The following is a 17,379-nucleotide window of genomic DNA, read 5'->3' on the forward strand; positions in this document are numbered from 1 at the left end:
TGTTTGATGGGCGCTCAAGACTGGTAACCAACTCGAGAGAGGACATAAACCATGCTACGGATACCCGAAAGGGGCCATTTATTGGTAGGGTTGCAAATACCTAGACTTGGGCTCACGGGCACTCAAGACCGGTAACCAACCCATGAGAGGACGTGAGAGCTTCCCCTCTACTATTTGTGGATGACCAATAGGGTTGATGAGTCCGTAATTTGGGATTTCGCTGACTCTAGTGTGAAGGATGCCGGAAAGGATCACCTGGGGCGAGGAATGGACGTATCTGGATCTGAGTTGATATGACTGAGTAGATGACTTGCATTGGGCTAGGCTTTACCTTGACATGCGCCAATACTTATACCTAATGGTGATGTGAGAGAATGGTGACCGAATCCCCTACCATGGTTTGAGAGGACTTTACCCAACTACTACAACAGTCCTAAGATACGGAATTGGTTTAGGGGGAGTGACTGACAACCCAAAGAAGTATGGTGCTATGGCTTAAAGCATGTCTACGATAGAGACTAGCATTCATAGAGTTAGAATCATATTTGCATCATATGTTTCATATCATATTGCATCATGTTATGATTTGTACTTATATGATTATGAACTATAGAATAACTGCCTTGCTGAGTTCTATTGAACTCATTCCTTTTGTGCAAATGTTGTTAGATCTTCCTGCAGGTGTAGAAGACTCCGATGGCATACTCTACAAGACAGACTTTGATCCCTCATACTACCCTTCGGGTGGTAGCTACGGTGAAGATCAGAGTTTTGGTGCCGAAGATGATTACTTTAGGTACTAGGGTTAGCCCCACCCATGATGAGGGAGCGGCCGTGCTGGGCTTTCTTTGTCCACACTTTTGAAGAGACAATCATTAAGATAGAAGAAACCGTTGCATAGAGCCCCATTTCCTTGGATTTTGTTAAACATTTGGGATATGTAATTAACTTTCTTTGAGTTACTCTTTAGATATGGGATTGTAACTTAACTTGATTTTACTACTTTTTCGCTGCTATTGAGAGAGTGACTTTCGCTCATTTTCTCATTCTTATGATTATACTTATACACTTGGTATCATTTATTTCTACACTTTGATTATCTGTTCTTATCTTATTCATGATGTCTGTTATTTATTGCTTTTACCTTGATTATCATTGTTCATGATTGTGTTATCGCGTATGTGGGAGGCATGGTCCCTCGATGCTTGATCCTTGGATTGTGGATCACATTCTTGAGTATGCCATTTAGGGTGCCAGCTGGGTAGATGTGACAAATTGGTATCAGAGCCCAAGATCAAGTGGAACTCCGACCATAGAAACGATAACGGAACATTCTGAGTCACAGATCCAAAAATGACTCAAGTGTTCTTAGAGGTGAATAATAGATAACCTGGACTAGCAACCTCATTAATGAAGCATAAATTGATTGCTGAATAAGACACAATAATGTAAACAAAACAACTGAACTTCGTTAATCACATAAGAAATTTTTACAAGTCTGAAAGGAAATACATCCAAGAAAGCATAAAAGGAAACTCCTAGTACTATCTATCTAGGTGATCGACTCCGACGATCTGTCTGATCCCTCCTAGATCTGAACTCCTCCTTCAGTCATGCAAACCTCTCACCTAGGGTGCACATGTATGACTCCATCCTCCTCTGTCCAGCCTCTATAGCCTCCAGACGATCCTCGATCCTCTCAAGTATGGAATAAATCGATGACTGATGAGAAGCAACACCTAGAGCCTCAGAAGTTGTGTGAGATGGATCTCCAACCTCGGAGAATCGCGAAGTAGGAATATCCTCGTGTCTCAGAATCTCATCCTGATCCTGATCCTTATCTCTCTTATCATCATCATCCCCATGCTTATCATCATCATCATCACCATCATCGTCATCGGTATCCTCATCCTCTGAGTCATCATCCCCTGATGCCTCAGCAATGTCACCCTCATCATCCAATCTGGCAGCATTGTGGAGCCCCATCTTCCTGATCAACCATGAGCCGATGTCCTCACCTATATCTCGGCCTTGAATCACTAGTGTATCCTCCAATTCCACATCAAAGTGCTCGAAAATGCATGTCAAGGGTCAACCAAAAGCCAAGTTCCTATCCTCGGGAAACTCAACTCGATCTATCATGACGTTCTGCATGATGTAGGCTAAGTCTATCTGCACTCCAGTGTACACGCTGTAGATGACCAGTGCCTCCATCGTCGACACCTTGTTGTGGTGCCTTGCCTTCAGAATAATGTTTCGCTCGACGATGCAAGCGATAACCCAACCTGAAGGACACATTGCAGTGCCGCTCTGGGGCATATAACAACCAATGTCATCCCATAGAGTCATGCATACCTCATCTACCTCGTATGGAAGGAGAGCCTCAATGATGTCTGTACCAGTGGGAATCCGGTACATTCGGGACATCCAAGATGCGAGACAGTGTCCTAGTAGTGAAACTGATCAGTGTACCTCCGACCATAGACTCCATGACGATCCTAGAACCATCTCGTGGGTAATCCTTTAAGCGGTAGGTCAAGTTACTATAGAAGTACTTGACGAGATCTAGATAGACCGGATATGCCGTAGTGTGCAAGTGTAGCCAATCCATAGCCCCAATCTCTCTCGTATATGGAATGTCTCTAAGTCATCAAAGACAACCAACTGTCCATGCTCGATCGGTATGTCGTGGAAGTAGTACTCAAATAAAAACTCAGCCATAGGAGTAGTGATATACTCCTCGTCTATAACCTCCGATCGTGGAACGTGTCCTCGACCCCTATCAACTCGTTGCCCTCCTCTAGGCATAGTGAACCTGTTGAAACAAAAGAAGAAATTGCATTGGGATTAGTCCTTGTATGTATTTGATAGATGAAGGGCATTTTCGTAAATTTTTGGGAAATTTTGATTTTAGCGAAATTGTGATTTGAACATACTAGTATGTGCATATGACTTGGATAAACATGCTGAGATGCTTCATTTGGTGAAAATCTATCATTTTGACATCTTCAAAGTGAAAATTTCAGCAAGTAGGAGAGAGAAAATTCCTCTTTGGGCTCGCGTTTGTGAATTTTAAAATAATTGAAATTTGGCCGAACGGAGAGTGGGAACACCTTACCCATAGTGAATTAGTCATGTAGAAATATGTTTTGTGTTAAAATTCAATTTGGTTTGAAAATGGGACAAGTTTTTGCGAAGTTGGATTTTTGTGAGATGAATAGTGATTTTGGAACCAAAGTGTGTGCAATCTTGTGTTTTAAGCTTTGTTTTGCTTGGAAACTAATGGGAACATGTTTCTAAACATCTCTAAGCATGATTCTAACCATTAGCAACAACCATTATTCAGTTTTGAAGAGAAACATATCAATGGTAAATGAGATTTGCAAGAAAAGAGAAGAAGAAAGAGAACTTACTTGTGTTGTGAATCAAAGGAAGTTTGCAAGTGTTGTTGGAGCCTTGAATCAAGCTTGGAAACCCTTAGAAACCCTAGAGAGTCATTTTCTCTAGAGCTAAACTCGAAATGAAAGTGTATGAAATGAAAATGAAATGAGGAAGTGGGCCCTTTAATCTGATTTTTCGGGCAGAAATGTTTTGGTCGATGCCATCGACCAAAATGGGTCATTTTGCTACCTAGGGCTGTTTTTGGAAATTTTTTATTTGTGATTGAAATTCTTTGGATTTTGACCAATGTTGATTTATTTGCTTGCTATATTGATAGTTTTAACCATGATTTGAGTATACTAACCATTGATCAAGTTGTTATTTGACAGATTTGAATTTTTGGTGTCTTTATCTTTGATTTTTGCAAAATGGTCCTTCTTAGAAACCGTTTCGTTGGTTCCGGTAGTGCCGGGAATGAGGAAACACCTACTGAGGGCTCTAACCAGCAAACTCAGAAAGATAGCCAGACCACAAATGGCAGTCCTCGTGCCCCCGATATCGGAAGTTTTAAGGATATCGCCAATGTCATGACCAACATTATGCAACAACAGGCTGCCCAATTTGACCAGATGATGGCTGCTTTTGCGACCCTTCACAATGAGAACCGTGCCGGAATTGGGACTTCTAGTGCCGCAGCCCCTCTTGTGGAAAGATTCATCGAGACACCCCACACATGTTTGATGGAAAGTTTCCTAAAGTTACAAGTACCTACATTCACTGGAGTAACGAAGGACACCCTCTTTCCAAACAAGTGGCTTCGAGAATTGGAGAAAGCTTTTAGACATTTGCAATGTCCCGATGCACAGAAAGTGTTATTTGCCGAGCAGAAGCTTCAGCACAAAGCTGATGCATGGTGGACCTCCACCCGGCCCATCCTCAAGAATCTTAATGTCGGTGTTGTCTCTTGGGAGAAATTTAAAGAAGCTTTTTGCAAGAATTACTTTCCAGAAGTCGTAAAGGATGCCAAAGAGGCCGAGTTCATGGCTTTAGTGCAAGGTACCTTGTCTGTGCTTGAGTATCAAGAGAGGTTTGAAGAACTTTTCTTCTTCGCCCCCGAATCCATCAAGTTCGATGATGCAAAGGCGAAAAAGTTTTTCAAGGGATTTTGGCCTTCTATCAAGGCATACCTCACAGTCTTACCTCTTGAAGGTTATGCTCAAGTTGTCCAAAACTTGAAGAAGCTTGAAGAGAATGAGAAGGAAAATGCTCGAGTACAGAGACCCTGGCAGCCTAGGCACCCTAGCTTTGTGGACCGCACTGATCAGCGCTTTGCTAGACCTGCTCCTTACCCTCCTCTTGCCTTTCAGCCAAGGAGTTTTGGCTAGAGTTCCAGTTCTATTCTTGTGGGCCAGCATGGTCAGTCCAGTGGAGCTAGACCTTCAGGAGTTGTACATCCACCTCGGCCTTGGATGGTGAATCCTAGACCTGCATTTTAGAGACCTCCCACTATTGCGGCTCTTGTTGGATAGAAAGATTCTACTTGCTTCCTTTCCAAGCAGACAGGCCATTATGCTTGCTTTTTCCCCAAGAAACCTGCCCAACCTTATGCTCCAGTCATGAAAAGTGCTCCTGTTCCTGCCCCTTCCCCTCCCTCTGGCAGAGTATTTAGCATATCTGGTGTTGAACAGGATTGTGAAACCCGGCCCTAACCTTAACCCGGATACTCTATTTTTTGTAGGTCCAAAGACCCGAAGTGGAAGTGAAAGTCAACTATGGGCCATATCAGTAGAAGATATAGTGTTCAACTCCGAACCTATGGAGATTGAAGATGATGCCCCATATTTGAAGACAGTGTTGGATATAGAAAAGAGACTATGCCTTGAAGAAGAGAAGATTGGTTGATGGCCTTAGAGCTTGGTGGGATATGATTTGAAGCCATTTTTCCATGCTAGGTAAGTTATAGAATATGTGTTTAAAGTTTCGTTTGATTCCGAGTAGTGGAAGGCCCTCAATTCCCTGACTTTGTCTTTGCTGTCTGCCTGGGTCGACTGGGCCAGGCTACCCAGCCAATACACCCAAAGATGTTGAACTCGAGCAGAATCGGCTGTTTAGGATATTTTGCTATATATACCTCATGAATTCGTGTTTTTAGTATCCCTAGCATCCAAAACACTTAGAGAACGAAGGGAACTCATCTCCAAGCCTCCAAAAGTGTTGAAGAAGACCTAATCTTGCAAACTTGCAAATCCTCTCTCTTGTTCTTCAATCAAAGGTTAGTATTCAATCTATTGTGTTATTGATTCATTCTTTCTATGATCACTCTCTTCTCTAAACTGAGATTACGATGAAGATGATGCAACCTTGTAGTCATATCTTTTACAATCTCTTTTCATTCTCTTATGCCATGATCATCTTATTCATTCTTAATATGATTCTTATGGTTTCTTCTTAAACTATGGTCATATTCTTATTTTGATTTATTCTAGCATTGTAGATGCCTCTCCATGATTATTCATACCTCTGATTTGCTGTGTTCCTATACTAGAATGAGATCTCATCATCTTTAGTTCATCTCTTTCATCCATAGCATGGTTCCAATGAAAACCATGATTTTTACCAAAATAGAAAGTATGATTTCAAATCAATAAGTAATGATTTTAATCGTTGTTTGATGTCTAAATTATGATTTTTAGTCTTAGACTACTGTGTTAGACATTCTCTCCAAGTTTCGTAGCATTCCGGATTGTATAGCATAGGTTTCGGATCAAAATACTATTTTTGGACTCGGATTTACTCTTGGGCAGATTGATTGGGTTGACTAAATCAATCAACCCGTCAACCCGCGATGGAATTGGATTTCTTTGCCTGTTTCGATTCGATTGATGCTCATTCTTTTAGGACTACTTCCTAATGACCGTATGTTGTTGTTCTAGGGTTTGCTTGCTAACTTTGGATTCATCCTCTTGTCCGTCCAGAATATATTCGAATCTATTTAAGGTAAGGACAGTTGTTACCATATTAACATAGATTGCATAGATATAGTTCTAGTTTGGGAACTACTTAAATTTGCTACTGTTATGTTAGTTTCTATTATGATATGAATGTTGTAAGTACAGTAGGATCTTATTTCCTTATTTACTTTATGTACTTGATCATGTATGAATACTTACTCATGTATATTGCTTATTCATTTGATCTTGTCTTATAATACTCTTCTATTTGATGAGATATCTGTCGTGGATGATATAACTGAATTATGATAGTGATTGTTTACGTATGATTTGGGATTGGGGAATGTCCTTTTGACATTTCTGTCCTTGGACATCATTGGGGATAGTATGGGATATTTCCAACGTTGCCCTTTGACACTTTCCCGGATTATTGGTTGTCATACCTAGGACTTGTCTAGCATTGTTTGGCTAGGATATTCCCTATTATATCAAACCCGATTCGGAAGGGTATTGAGACCAAACAACCCGTGGTCACAATGGGGATTTATGGGCGCTCATGACCAGTAACCAACCCATGAGGGGACATGAATCACATTGTGGGGGCCACTTATGGGTAGAGTTGCATATGGATAGACTTGGGCTCATGGGCATTCAAGACCGGTAACCAACCCGTGAGGGGACATGAGAGCTTCCCGTTTACTATATGTGGATAACCTATAGGGTTGATGAGTCCGTAGTCTGGGACTATGCCGACTCTAGTGGAAAGGATACCGGAAAGGATCGCCCGGGGCGAGGAATGGACGTATCTGGACCTGAGTTGATATGACTAAGTAGAAGACTTGCATTGGGCTAGGCTTTACCCTGACATGCGCCAATACTTAGACCAATGGTGATGTGATAGAGAGGTGACCGAAAACCCTAACCAAAGAATGTCCATGAGGGATGCAGGACCCAATTACCAATGGAGAACCCAAGATACCGGAATTGTTGAGGGAGAGTGATTTGAGACCTACCCAAAGAAGTATGGTGCTATGACTTAAAGCATGTCTACCTATAGAGACCAGCATAAATAGAGTTAGAATCAAAGTTGCATTTGTCTGTCTCATATCATATCACATTATGCTATGTTTATGCTATTATGGAATAACTTGCCTTGTTGAGTTTCTTTTGAAACTCACTCCTTTTGTACAATATCTTTTGTTAGACTATTCTACAGGCATTGATGACTATGAAGGCCAATATGAGGAAGTGCAAGCTGAAGAAGCGTACTACACACAAGGTGTTGGTGACTATGAAGATTACGTTGAGGATTCCTCGAGTGGTCTTACTTGTTACGAAGATTAGCCCTACTGTGGAGTGGGAGCGTCTGAGCGTGATTGATGAAGTCTATGTTTATGAAGACATTCTTTATAAAGTAGAATAGACTCTAGCTTAGTTAGATTATATCTTTCTTTCTTGTCTTTAGAATCAGTTGTAATCTTATTTGACTTTCGATCTACATTTCGCTGTACTCATGGAGTGAGATTCTGCCTCACTCTACATTTGATTTTATATATCTATTGGTATCATTTTCGCACTCTGATGATTACTTCGTTACCTTGCTTTGATTCATTTAAATAATATTATTAACCTTGATTTAGTCTTGTTCTTGATTATATTATTGTGAATGTGAGAGGTTGATTTTCTCGATACTAGATCTTGTGGACACACACTCGGGTATGCCAGATAGGGTACTGGCTAGATGGATGTGACAAGGATCCTTGCAATGATGTTGTTACAGGTACATTGTTAGTTGCTTCATTTCCAGCATTTGTTTTGTTTGATACGGGTGCATCTCATTCGTTCATCTCATCCACTTTTGCTTTGAAGACTATCCTAACACCCCGGTGTTTATCTAGTTGTTTGTCGATTAGTACCCCTGTTGGGTCTGCTGTTAAACTAGATAAAGTGTTTGAAGATTGTTCTGTGTTAGTTTGTGGAAAGAACTTGAAGGTAAATCTAGTGTTGTTCAATATGAAGGATTTTGATGTAATCTTGGGAATTGATTGGTTGACATCCTACAATGCTGTAATCTTGTGCTCCCCGAAGATGATTTAGTTTCGAAAAGAAGGAAATTCAGTTTTCGAGTTTCAAGGCAAAAGGGGAAGAGTTAGCAAGAAGACTTTGACCGCTTTACCGCAAGTCCACGCTTTGGTGGAAAGTGCTTCACTTGGAAGCAAGGTCAAAGAAGGGAAGAGACTCGAAGAAGTCAGAGTTGCTTGTGATTTTGCTGATGTGTTTCCAGATGATCTATCAGGATTGCCCCCTGATAGAGAAGTTGAGTTTTCTATAGACTTAACTCCTGGAGTGGCTCCGGTATCTAAAGCTCCGTATAGAATGGCACCTACCGAGCTAGAAGAGTTGCAAACACAATTGAATGAGCTCTTAGAGAGAGGTTTTGTGCCGCCAAGTGTATCACCTTTGGGAGCTCCAGTCTTGTTTGTGAAGAAGAAGGACGGTAGCATGCGTCTATGCATTGATTACCGGGAGTTTAACAAGTTGATTATCAAGAATAGATACCGGCTGCCTCGGATTGATGATCTTTTTGATCAGTTGAAATGCGCGGCTATGTTCTCGAAGATCAATTTCAGATCGGGATATCATCAGTTGAAAGTGAAGTCAAGTGATATCTTTAAGATAGTGTTCAAAACAAGGTATGGACATTATGAATTTAGAGTTATGCCTTTTGGTTTAACTAATGCTCCTGCCATGTTCATGGACCTCATGAACCGAGTATTTCATGATGTGCTCGATAAGTTTGTAATCATTTTCATTGATGACATCTTGATCTACTCAAAGAATGAAGAAGAGCATGTGAAACACCTGAATTTCACGTTGCAAAGGTTGAGAGAAAAGAAACTCTATGCTAAGTTTATCAAGTATGACTTTTGGCTCTCAAGGGTAGTATTTTCTTCGCCATGTTGTTTCAGCCGAAGGTATTCATGTGGATCCTGAGAAGGTGCAAATAGTTGCTGATTGGGAATGACCGAAGACCATGACTGAGATAAGAAGTTTCCTTGGATTGGGGGGATACTATAGAAGATTTATAGAGAACTTTTCTAGGTTGGCTGCTTCTATGACTAAGCTAACTAGAAAAGAAGAGAAGTTTGTGTGGACCGAAGCTTGCGAGAAGAATTTCAAAGAATTGAAAGTTAGATTGACAAGTGCTCCGGTTTTGACTATACCTGATAGTTCCGGTGGGTTGACAGTCTACCTTGATGCTTCCAATATCGGTTTGGGTTGCGTATTGATGCAACATGGTAAGGTAGTGGCTTATGCCTCTTGGAAATTTAAGGATTATGAGCAGAACTACCCCACCAATGATTTTGAGCTTGCCACCGTTGTCTTTGCTTTGAAGATTTGAAGACAATACATGTACGGTGGGAAGATCGCTATCTTCACAGATCATAAGAGTTTGAAATACTTCTTCACCTAGAAGGAGCTAAATATGAGACAAAGAAAGTGGTTAGAGTTGGTCTCTGACTATGATTGTAACATCCAGTATCACCCAGGTAAAGCAAATGTAGTTGCGGATGCTCTTAGTAGGAAAAGTCAAAGGAAGGAATTGGACTTGAATGCTTTAAGTCGGCCTTTGTTGTCGTCGATGGAAAGGTTTGGTTTGGAAGTGGTCCCTAAGGGTTTGGATTGTGTTCTTTATGCCATGATGGCACGATCCACCCTTAGAGACAGAATTGTTGCTTTGCAGAGTTCTGATCAAGAGTTGAAAGAGAAGATTGAGAAGATTGCCTTGAATTCCGAAATGGACCCTGCTTTTAGTATGTCTATAGATGGTACTTTATTGTTTATAGGTAGACTTTGTGTGCTAGCCATTGAAGAAATCAAGAAGGAAATATTGAAAGAAGCACACTAGTCAATCTTTACAGTACACCCTGGAAGTACCATGATGTACAAGGACTTAAGGGAAAATTTTTGGTGTAATGGCTTGAAAGCTGATGTTGAAGATTTTGTTGCCAAGTGTGAAACTTGTCAACATGTGAAAGCCGTTCATCAACCTCCTTCTGGATTGCTTGAGCCCCTTCCTATTCCTAGTTGGAAGTGAGAAGATATCTCCATGGACTTCGTGACTAGCTTGCCTCAGACAAGTAAAGGAAATCACACTGTGTGGGTGATTGTTGATAGGGTGACCAAATCAGCCTATTTTATCCCTATGAAGATCACTTACACTTTTGATAAGCTAGCTAGGCTTTATGTGGACAATGTGGTTCATCTGCACTGAGTGCCTGTGAGTACTGTTTCTGATCGTGATCCTAGGTTCACCTCAAGGTTTTGGAATGGTTTGCAGAAAGCCTTGGGAACCCAATTGAATTTGAGTACAGCTCATCATCCGCAGTCTGATGGACAATCTGAGTGGACAACTCAAATATTAGAAGATATGCTTAGATCTTGTGTGGTGGATATGGGTGGAAATTGGGATGAACACTTAGCTTTGGTTGAGTTTGCCTATAACAATAGTTATCAAGCAATAACAGGCATGGCTCCATTTAAAGCTTTGTATGGTAACACTTGTAGGATGCCCTTGTATTGGACTGAGACAGGTGAAAGAATAGTCTTGGGTCCAGAAATGAATGAAGCTACAAGTGCTATGGTTGACATGATTAGAGAAAGGATCAAGTCTGCCCAGTCCAGACATAAATCTTATGCCAACAAGAGAAGGACCAGCCGACATCCTAGACAAAAAGGACAAGCAGTTGTGGAATTGCACCATCCCTTTGGTGAAGATTCGGTGGAAGAACCACACCCCGAAAGAAGCTTCATCGGAGAAGGAAGAAGACATGAAGGAGAAGTTTCCTCATCTTTTTGGAAGCACAGGTACACTTTCAATTTTGAGGACGAAATTTCTTTTAGGAGAATGTAAAATCCAGCCCTATCCTAACCCTGACCCGGATCCATTTTTGTTTATAGGTCCGAAGACCCAAAGCGGTGGTAGAAGAGACTTGTGGACCCTTTTGATTGATAATTATGAGTCGGAGTCGGAGCCCATGGACATTGACGATGATACCCCTTACTTGAGTACATTGTCGATGTTTAGTGAGAATATGTGCATTGAGGAAGAGTGAACTATTTGAAGTACCTAATGGACTCCCGTGCATAATCCGAAGGTATTTCTCGAAATTAGACTTCTTGATTGACTTGTAGAAGAAAACCCCATTCAATTGGACCTTGTATAGCCCTCCAAATCCCTATCCGAAGTTGCTGAACTAATTCTGGATTTTCTGTTGAAACCTGTTTTGGTCGATGCCATCGACCAAGACCATCGACCAAAGTTGCCCAGACTCGAAATTAATAATTCTTTGGAATATTCCTGATTCTATTTATACAAGCCTCGTCTTTTGAGCCTTATTCCAATCATTATCACTCCTGAGAAAGTGGGGAGAGCTTCTCAAAGCACCTCCTAGGAATTTGTGAAGAAGATTGACTTGGGATTTGGATATCACCAATTGAAAGTGAAGCCAAGTAATATCTTCAAGACAGCTTTGCGAACAAGGTACGATCATTGTGAGTTCAGAGTCATGCCTTTCGGTTTGACTAATGCTCCTGCAGTGTTCATGGACCTCATGAACCGAGTATTTCATGATGTGCTTGATAAGTTTGTGATTGTCTTCATCGACGACGTTCTGATCTATTCGTAGAATGAAGAAGAGCATGCGAGCCATTTAAGTTTCACTTTGCAAAGACTGCGAGAAAAGAAGCTGTACGCCAAGTTTAGCAAGTGTGATTTCTGGCTCAAGAGAGTAGTATTCCTCGGCCATGTGGTTTCAGCTGAAGGTATTCGTGTCATTCCTGAAAAAGTCCAAGCAGTGGCTGATTGGGAAAGACTGAAGACGGTTACGGAAATAAGAAGTTTCCTTGGATTGGCGGGTTACTACAGAAGATTTATTGAGAACATTTCCCGGTTGGCTGCTCCTATGACTAAGTTGACCAGGAAAGAAGAGAAGTTTGTTTGGTCTGACGCCTGTAAGAAGAATTTCCAAGAGTTGAAGGATAGATTGACAAGTGCCCCGGTTTTGACTATACCTGATAGTTCCGGCGGTATGATAGTCTATACTGATGCGTCAAAGATTGGTTTTGGTTGTGTACTGATGCAACATGGTAAGGTCGTAGCCTATGCTTCTCGGAAATTGAAAGATTACGAGCGGAATTATCCCACTCACAATCTAGAACTTGCCGTTGTTGTCTTCGCTTTGAAGATTTGGAGACATTACCTCTACGGTGAGAAGATTGCCATTTTCACGGATCATAAGAGTTTGAAATACTTCTTTACCCAAAAGGAGTTGAACGTGAGGCAGAGAAGATGGTTGGAACTAGTCTCTAATTATGATTGTGATATTCAGTATCACCCTGGTAAGGCAAACGTTCTTGTTGATGCTCTTAGTAGGAAGAATCAGAAGAAGACTTTGGATTTCAATGTTTTGAGTCTACCCTTGTTGTCTTCTATTGAGAGTTTTGGTTTGGAAGTTGTCCTTGAGAATTCTGATTTTGTTCTTTTTGCCATGACGGCAAGATCTAGCCTTAGAGATAAGATTGTTGCCCTGCAGAGTTCTGAACAAGAACTTAAGGACAAAGTTGAGAAGATTTCTTCAAATCCTGAGTAGGATCCCGACTTCGGTATATCCATGGATGGTGCTTTATTGTTTAGAGGTAGACTATGCGTGCCAGCAAATGGATAAATTAAGAAGGAAATATTGAAGGAACCACATCAGTCAGTCTTTACTGTACACCCTGGAAGCACCAAGATTTACAAGGACTTGAAGGAACATTTTTGGTGGATTGGTTTGAAGGCTGATTGTGAAACCCAGCCCTAACCTTGACCTGGAAACCCTGTTGTTTGTAGGTCTGACAACCCAAAGTAAAGCAAGAAGTTAGCTTTGGGCGACCAGTGGAAGACTTGGTGGCTGGCTTAGAATCCATGTGTGTTGACGTCAGTGTTCCATTTATGGAAACTGCACCCTGATGAAGATGGAATTAGTTGATGGACTTGGAGTGCTCTCTGTCATGGTTCGAAGGCATTTCTACCTACTAGGTAAGTTGTGAAACCCAGCCCAAACCTAGCCAGGTCACCCTATCTGTTTTGGGTAAAGAAGGGTTAGTTTAAATGTTGACTTTAAAGTTGGACCGTGATTTCAGTTTTGTTTAATGTTGACTTTGAAGTTTGACCGTGATTTCAGTTTTACTATCTTTGAAAATCTTAGGAAGCCATGTCAGACCTTTCTCTTAGGGTTGATCCAATGTCCCAAAATGAGGGATGATGTCTTTGTGGGCCATCTCAGTAGAAGATATGGTGTTTGACCCAAAACCCATGGATATTGATGATGGTGTTTCCTTATGGAAACTTTAATTGATTTGGTGTTGAACTACTCATTGGTGAAGAAGAACTTGGTTGATGGACCTAAAGCTTCGTTGGACCTGGTTTGAAGACATCCCTCCATACTAAGTAAGTAGTATGATGCATTGAAAGAAGCCCATCCAAAAATATTGAAGTTAGGCCCATTAAATCCCTATTTTTGAACAAGCTGTCTAGGCAGTGGCATTTTGGTAATTTTCTGTTTTGAAGGTTTTTAAAAGCTTTATTTCTTTTAATTTCGTGGTAAACAATCCCACTAGGTTTCTAACTCTCTAGTGAACGTGGAAAGGACCTTCGAACTTCCTCTTTGGCAACCAATCAATCAACAGGGCCAGTTTGGTCAGTTTGGTGAAATCCTAGTAATTCTTGGACTCTGTGTGCTATTTAAAGAGGGGGAACTCCATGTTTTTCAATCCCAGTATGTTATAAACCTTTGTAGAACATTGGAAGAGCCCTAGATCCTCTCCTTCGAAGCCAAGAAAGACCCTCAAACATCTGTTTAGATTTCTTCATCGGTTTCTCTTCTAAAAGGTTAGTATTCAATTCGTTTCTTCTTTAATTCATTCTTTCTTCTCTACTTCTACTATTCTGATTATGAGAAGGGTATTACACTGCTGTAATGACCACTTCTCTAATTCTTTTAGCCCTAGAGTGAATTCCCCAATTCACTCTATGTTCTTGAAGCCATATGGCGATGATTCTTGAATTTGATTCCACCAACAATCTTGATAATACTTTCCCTGAATTTTCTACCTATCTTTATGATGTGGGGAAGGTCTCATACTATTACCATGACCTTCCCTTGTGTCCTCATTGTCACGTCCTCCCAGCCGGTACCCTATCTGGCATACCCGAGAGTGTGATCCACAGCCCGAAGATCAGGTATCGAGTGATCAGCCTCCCACATTCACAATAACATAATCATGAACAATCATAATAAAAGTGCGGAAGATAAACCATAGATCCAATAAGGAAAGAATGAATCATAAATAATCAGAATAATAGATATAATCAGAGTGTCAGACAGATAAGTAAAGTGAGGCAAAAATTCCACTCTACAACCAGCGGAAAAGTAGCTCGAACAGAGAATAAACTAGACAAAATCTAATCCCAGTAGCAAGTACAATGGGTAACTAAATTGTTCTCCACTTTATAGACAACATCCTTATAAGTGTAAATCTCATAAATGGCACAAGAACGCTTCCACTCAATGGTCGGACTAAGCATCGTACGAAGCATAACCACTCGCGGGATCTTCATTGTAATTGTGGTAACTGCAATCACCTTCCTGGAGATATGCCTCTTCGCCTTGCGCTTCTTCATAGGAACCGTCATAGTATTCAGTACCTGCAGGATAGTCTAACATTGTACAATAAAGGAATGAGTTTCAAAGAAACTCGGTAAAGCGATTAAATCCATAATATCATAAATGGCGAGGATTTCGGAACAAACATAAATGCAATATGATATGAGACAAGCAATGAATGAATGAATCTAACTCTATGTATGCTGGTCTCTATTGCGCGACATGCTTTAAGTCATAGCACCGTACTTCTTTAGGAAAGTCCACTCACATCCTCAACCATTTAAGATATCTTGGATTCTCTCACGGATCATTTCACCGGTCTTGAGCAGCCGATTGGTAATGGGTCCTTCATCCCTCAGGACTAACCATGGCAGGGGGTTAAGTCAACACACTCTCTCACAACCATTTGGCATAAGTACCGGCGCATGTCAGGGTAAAACCTAGCCAAATGCAAGTCTTCTACTTAGTTACATCAAGTCAGATCCAGATACGTCCATTCCTCGTCCCCGACGATCCTTTCCCAGTATCCTTCACACTAGAGTCCTCATAGTCCCCGACTACGGACTCATCAACCCTATTGATCATCCACATATGGTAAACGGGAAGCTCTCACGTCCTCTCACGGGTTGGTTACCGGTCTTAAGCGCCCATGAGCCCAAGTCTAACCATATGCAACCCTACCAATAAATGGCCCCCACAATGTGATTCATGTCCTCTCACGGGTTGGTTACCAGTCTTGAGCGCCCATGAATCCCCATTGCTACCACGGGTCGTTTGGTCTCAATACCCCTCCGATTAGGGTCTGACATAACAGGACATCCTAGCCAAACACTACTAGACAATCCTAGATATGTCATCCAACAGTTTAGGAAGGTGTCCAGAGGGCATCTCCGGAAACATCCCATAATATTCCCGTAGTAGTCCAAGGACAGAAGTGTCAAAAGGACACCTCTCCTTTCCAAACCATACTTAAGCATACACAAGCATCAATTCATATCATCACATATATGGTAACTTCATATATGGAAAGAAATCAATAATTACAATCACTTGTATACAATTGGTAAGTAAATCATACATGAATCAATTTAATATGATTAAGCAATGCTACTGTAATCAAAGTTATGCAACAGTAGTATATCATTGTAAGAATCTAATTTAGGAAACATATCAATGATATTCAAATATAGAAACTAGATTCATGCTATCTATGTAATTAAGGAAATAACCATCCTTACCTTTTATAACTCGCAAAGGAATCCTAAGAAGTCAAGTAAGATCTTGGCAAACTTGAGAAGAAGGTCCTAAACAAGTGTATACAACATATTAGGAAAGATCCCTAACAGAAAAGATACCAAAACATCCAACACAGACCAATTCTGGAGTTGCTGAACTCATTGGTCGAGTGGATTGGTCGATCTGGTCCAATCGACCAATCGATCGACCAATGCAAGACGATAGACCTAAAAAAAACAGAGTTTTAAGATATGAAATCCGAATTTGGTGGTTCAAAAGGGTACTAATCAAGGGGTAAACTACATCAGTAGTATTCTAACATATAGGGGACCTCAAAACATTAATTCAAACAAGACATCAAGATCCAAATTAGGAAACAAAAAGTTACCATAATTAGATCAATCATGGATCTTGATGAATTCGAAATAGAAATCAAAGACAAGAACAATAGGAGGATGGATCATTGCTTCAGGTAAATGTATCATGAAAACATACTTAGATCTTCAAGGAAATAGGCTTAGAAGCATAAATCTAAATAAGGAAATAAAACCTACCATATATGTAACTACCATGATTCATGAAGAACACATAGTATGGTAGAAGAGAACAACTAGAGATTGATAGATCATGGATCATGAAAAGAAAACATAGTAATTAACTACTCACATGATCAAAATAGAAGATCCAAGGAGATCAGAATTCAAATCAGAAGTTTAACAAGATTAGATCATGGTTTGATCATGATTCCTTCAAAAGCTTGCAATGATCATGGTTAAGATCATTGTTCTAGCCTCTAATCCTTAGGATGATCATGAGTACAAGTCCAGAGATGTTTGCAACAGAGAATGCAGCATCTCCTCTACTGTCTCAACTCAAAAAGGGAAGAAAAACAAAGATGGAGGAGAAGAAGAGAGTGTAGACATACCTTTTTGATGCAAAAGGAAGAGTTTCGACGAAGATCCGTCAAGAAAACACCAAGGATGCAAGGGAGATGACTTGCAGAGGTCTTTGGTTCGTTCCAAAGAGTTTGGAGGCAGCAAATACGAAGTGGACTCGAGATTGGACTTAAATAGAGCAAGAAAAACCTAATTGCCAAAGACAGC

Source organism: Hakea prostrata, chromosome 8 (assembly GCF_041222555.1).
Source record: "Hakea prostrata isolate BN-2017 chromosome 8, UWA_Hpros_2, whole genome shotgun sequence".
Lineage (NCBI taxonomy): Eukaryota > Viridiplantae > Streptophyta > Magnoliopsida > Proteales > Proteaceae > Hakea > Hakea prostrata.